This window comes from Otolemur garnettii, unplaced genomic scaffold (genome assembly GCF_000181295.1).
Source record: "Otolemur garnettii isolate 467f Iridium unplaced genomic scaffold, OtoGar3 scaffold00125, whole genome shotgun sequence".
Taxonomy (NCBI): domain Eukaryota; kingdom Metazoa; phylum Chordata; class Mammalia; order Primates; family Galagidae; genus Otolemur; species Otolemur garnettii.
Genome location: NW_003852520.1, coordinates 3,067,841 through 3,073,694, shown reverse-complemented (window position 1 = coordinate 3,073,694; position 5,854 = coordinate 3,067,841).

Here is a 5,854-nt window from a genome sequence, read left to right as displayed (position 1 = left end):
CACATATGAAGTACTGATTTAATTATGGGCATTATAATTTAAGATGAACTTAAACAATCTAAAGTGAGCCCAGGTAAAGGCAATCAGGATAATGATAATCCAGAAAACATACTCATATATATAAATGACAACTTCCTAAAAGAACAGAAAAGACACAGAGACTACCTTCAAGTGCTTTGAAGAACTAGAAAAGGTCATAGAAAAAAAGATATGGTGGATTTTGTGTAGGTCCAGAGAGTACAACTAGGACACTAGTGAGTTTAAAGAACCTCTTAATGACTTCCCCTTATCGATAAAACTTAAATTCTTCAGTTTAGTGCAGAAGTCCCTCAGAAACCAGTAACTTGTCAATTTCTCTGTCCTCATCATACACTATTCCCTTATGCAGTCTTTTCTTCAGCAGAAACAAACTTATTACAGCTTCCAAAAGTGTTATGCTTGCAGTGATGTTTTTTGTCCTGCATTGCTTTCACCTCTCACCCTTCAACCCTTCAAGATACAATTCAAGCCTCTGAAACTCACTGCTTGACTGCCCTTTCCCACTCTCTTCTTTATTTCCTCACTAAATGGGATTGAGTACTTCATTTTTCTATCACTGTATCACCTGTGCATAGATAAAAGCCACAGGGAGATGGATTTTGGTACAGTAACAATATTGAATAATAACAATGTTTTTAATAATTAATAATGAAGTAGTAATTCATTGTTATTGGAAATATTCAGGGAGAGGCATCTCTACTTAAGAAGAGTTTAAATTAGATGACCTTCATGGTCCTTCAAACTCAAAAGAGTATGTAAACATGAGGTTGATTTTACTATGTCCAGTGCATGGATTTCATGCTTACATGTCTTCACCCTAAGGAGATATTCATATTAAATTAGCATTGGTTAGAGAATAGTTCTTTTGAAGACCTGATCAATATTAAGACCACGGGATCTCTTTTATTATTTTTCATTTTTTCTTTTTCTATGAGAACCTTTGAGGTGGGAAATACCTATGATGAAAAATTGGCTTTTTAATCAATCAAAGTCTAATTTTAAATAATAATACCAACATCTTTTTGCTTCTCTGTAAATATTTAACTTGTTACTTTACTGTTTTTATGCATACTTTAACTCATTTAACCTTAATGTGAATGCCATGAGCTCCACAGAATAGTAATTGCATAAGGATTATTATATTTATCCAAAGTCACCTAGCAAGGTACAGAAAGAAATAGACTAGAATGCAGCTAGCCTCTCATACATTCCTAAGTATGTTCTAAAATAGAAACAACCTAAGTGGAGAGACATGTTCCTTGATGGAAGTATTAAATGTTAAGATTTCAATTTATTTCATATTTTCTGTATTTGTTTTTAGGCTTAGTGAAATAACAATAAAATTAGCAATAAGACTTTTTAAAATGCCAGAATTATCCTAAAATTAACTTACTGGGAAAAAAAAAAGGATGGAGAAAGCCATTAGTCACTAAAGTTTATTTAAAACATCAATAATTAATATGATACTAGTATAAAAATAACCAGATCAATAAAACAAAATAGATAAAAACAAGTCCTTAGAACTCATAAGAAGTATATGATAAAAATGGAATAATAAATTATTAGAGAATGGAAAGATTAACTCAAAATAATACTACTGGGACAACTAATTATCTTTTGGAAAATAAAACACTCATCTTGTATGTCCACAAAGTAATCCCCAGGAGAACAAAAGATATAATTACAACATAGTCAAACCAGAAAAATAGAAATATAAAATATATACCTATTAATAAATAGCCACCATTATTCAGTGCTTAGTGTGTGCCAGATAGTGTAAAAAGAGCCTTACACATATTACTATATCATTTAACTGTTACCCTGCCACTGTGAAATAGGTACTATTATTTATACTCCTATTTTACAAATGAAGAAACTAAGGCCTACAGAAACAAGGACTTGTTCCAGATAACAGGCCTAATCAGTGTCAGGAGTCTTTCAAACAGGTCTGACTCTAAGTCTCACTATATTCTGCTACTAGTATCTGATTGGAGGAGATCTGATTGTAAAGTCAAATGAAATTGAAGGATGAGATAAATCTTACTATATAAAATATGCTTTACAGGATTTAATGGTTCTTTTGATGGCAGGACACAATACAATGTCACTTGGATAGATGAAAGGCAGAACTCTGTTACTCAAAGCTCCAAATGAGGGAAGGCAGCCAAGTAGTGACATAGAGGAAATTGCACCTGAGGACAAGATAAAAACAAGCTGGAGCTGTTGGGTGCAATTTATTGTATGGCAAGTGGGGTAGGGTCAGCTAAATTTCACAGAATCCCTGTGAATTGGCAAGGTGGGCTCTGGGGTATAGGGATTGCCCTTAGTTATCTGATATCTGGCCCTATGATAATTAGAATGGGCATGCAGTGACACAGAGGAGTGTGAAAGAAAGCCTGAGAAGGAAAGTAGTTGCGATGTATACCTAATAAATTGCTCAGGAAGGGAACTAACTTACCTTGATCCCAAACTGGGTCAAGACATTTTAAAAAACAAAACAAAATAAATCTATATTACATCCTGAAAAATCTATGAACAGCAAAAATTTCGTAAATAAAACAAAGGACAAAGTCAAAAAGTTGCAGCAAAATAAGGATTAATAGAATATCATGGATCATAGGCAAAATAAACCCAATACTCCCAAAAGGTCAGGACTCTTTCACTATACCAGTGATTCCATAAAGCAAAGGTGGGACTAGACTCCTGTACAATTTTACAAGGGCTAGGATTTTTCAAATTACACATATTTTCTTGCAATCCAGTTCTCTGATAGATGTTCTATGTCCCTACTTCCTACAGCAACCTCCCCTGCCCAACCCACCCCCTTGAGAATTACTACAGAAAGTGAAACAATAAGAGAATATCTTATGCATGTAGCCAGGGTAAATGCAAAAATGTTGACAATTATTGTATAGTAGCAGGCTATCTTTATACACTTTTTTTTAGTCTGCCTGAAATAGGCTAATTGGACAGGGACATAAGGTAAGAGTGAAAGCACACTGACCCAGTGATTTTTTGCACCCCTCTCCTGCCAAATTCCTGTACTCCTTAGCAATTCTATTTAAGAACAAAGAAGAACATCACTGAGGCTCTATTTCAGTTACTTCCACTTTTCCTTATGTATCTGGGAATTGTCAGCTTATGGAACAGTCTTTGCCAAAGATCTACTGACATGTGGGGCTGAGTCATCATGCTAAGAGAAGAAAGATTTAAAAGCATGTAAATATCTATAAAACATGGTATTTAGCACTTTTTTTTCTGTAGACTCTTTACATCACAGACAGAATCTTATTTGTAATATTAAGAGGGGTGGTCGGCATTCATAGTAAGTAGAAGAAAAATATAAAAAAAAAAACACTTGAAATATGTTGGAGCATTCATTTGCAGAAAAATCAATCTAACATTTACTTGGGAGAAGGGGATTTCTCCATTTATGCAATTAACATAGAGTGATTAAGGTATACAGAGGAATCCAAAGACTATGCACCTTTATGGCATGAAGTGGTACTGAGCAGATGTGATCATGCTCACAGAGATAGTAGTGCCTATAGGGAAATGGTGGTGTGCTATAGAAGTGACTCTTCTCTGAACCCAAAAAAGCAGTAGTGTATATTATATTACTGGAAGATCAAGGAGCAGAACATAGAGAATATGAAAAGGCAATCAACTATTGACAATGTTTACTCTGAGCATGTATGAAATACCATTACAAATTTTCAAAAAAAAATGAGTATTAGACCATTTAACAAAAGGTCTGAAAATTCTACATTTGTAAGTCCAGGAAAAAGCCAATACAACATAGGTTAGGAAAAAGTATATACACAATCCATTCCCGAGTACTGGGAATTTAGCTAAATACTCTGTAATACTTTCAACTTTGAATTTAAACTTTAAGGTTCTCACTGTTAGGCTGAGCTAAGAGACCTAGCAAAATTCTGACAGACTGATTGCATCAGGATGCACACACAAATAATCATTTACCCTACAAAAAGTGCTTTCTTTGCCGTGACAAAATCTAACATCTGACCAAACTCTCACAGAGGTTTTTAATCTCATGATGAGCCTACAGCAGCTATAACACAATCCCTTAGAGATCGGTGGAAATATATTTCTAAGCAAATTGAGTTTGACTTGATTTGAATTATGGGATTTTTAGAGAAGTGTTTTATCCCTATTATTAATGGTGTTTTTCTCATAGGATGATAATCACAGATCAAAGAATCTGTAACCCCTTCATGCCTTAATGATGTACATTTCTGTTAGATGAATTGACCAATATAAAATTTCAGTGTTTCAAATAGCTAATAATCCTAAAAAATTTCAAATTGATAATACTTCTTTCACAGACCAATCTGCTAAGGAATTTGATAAAATACAATTTTAAAAAATTCTCAATGCTGTGATTCTGTTGCATTTGTTCTTAACTTGAAGCTTTAAAGTAATTAAGTAGTACTTGATGAATTGGAAATCTCTTCCAGTAATTGCAGAGATGGTTTACTTCTTAATATTTTGCAAGGCTTTTAACCCTGTCTTCATACATACCAATATCAGTTTAAGGACTATGTGTGTACATATACACACATACACACACTTGCTTATTCTAACATGGATATGAAGATTCAATTCTTTTCTGTCATGCCTATTTCTTTACCCCTTAGGAATTTCTATTCTCTCCAAATCGTATTAGAAAATTGAACAAAGAAGAGAGTTTGCTAGAAATAAATACTTAAATAAGGAATAAGAAGTTTAATGCTTAAGGTTTAGGAAAGAGTTTTTAGAAAATTTTTTTAAAACATCAGACAGAGCTATCTAATCCTGTTATGCCAATCCCTACACAACTCTTAATCTTATCTCATCCTAATGCCTGCTAGTACCTCTTAAAGTGAAGGGTTGGAAAACAGAGAATAGACAATGGAAGATGTGAACAAAGTTAGGTCTAGACTATCTCAGACTTATTAATGGATAAATTATCAGTTTAGACATACAAAAGAAATAGGGCAATCCTTATTTCTAGATCTTTTGTGTGTATTGGTTTGATTTTTCTTTACTTTTTTGCTTTGATAATTTATTTTAAAAACTTGTAGTCAGTATTGCTATTCAATCAGACAGACTAGAAACTCAATGTGCTGACACTTAAACAGGGAGATTGAACTCAGAAAATTTCCATACCAGTGCTTTATCAAAGGAAAGAACACTAGACCTGACCACCAGGAAACTAAATTCTGATTCCTCTTTCCCACAAGTCTCCTCAGTCTGCTGCTTCTACACCTGCAAAATGAACAAAATAATACTGGTCACACCTCTATTGACATTGTTAGGATTAACTGAGATGAAGAATGTTGCAGGAGATGAGGGCAAGATGGCCAACAGGTGCCAGTCTCTGACAAGTTCCCATCCAGAGGGAAGGATAAAGTCCAGAAAACACCCAAAAAGTTGAAGATTAGGAGCCCAGCAGAGAGAAAAGAGTGATATCTTCAGGACACCTCTGCTGAGGAAAGTTGTGACTCCTAGAAAGCAATCTACAGGTACATAATACATCCCAAAGAAAAAGTATCTGTCCCCTCCCCCAAGAAAGTTGTGCTTTTCTGTTTGTTTTCTCTCCATCTGCCCCTGTGAGTTTTCTACAGGTGAGTGATAAACTGAGGACCTATTATCTCACCCCACGTGTGAGAACTACAGACACTTAGGTCTACTCCTCTGGAGGGACCCTACTGGGACTCTGAACACCCTTTCACCAGGCATAAAAATAGAACTAAAGTTCTCACTGCCATTTTGAATTTCCAATCCACCCTTCCCCCCTTGCCTGCAGAGACAG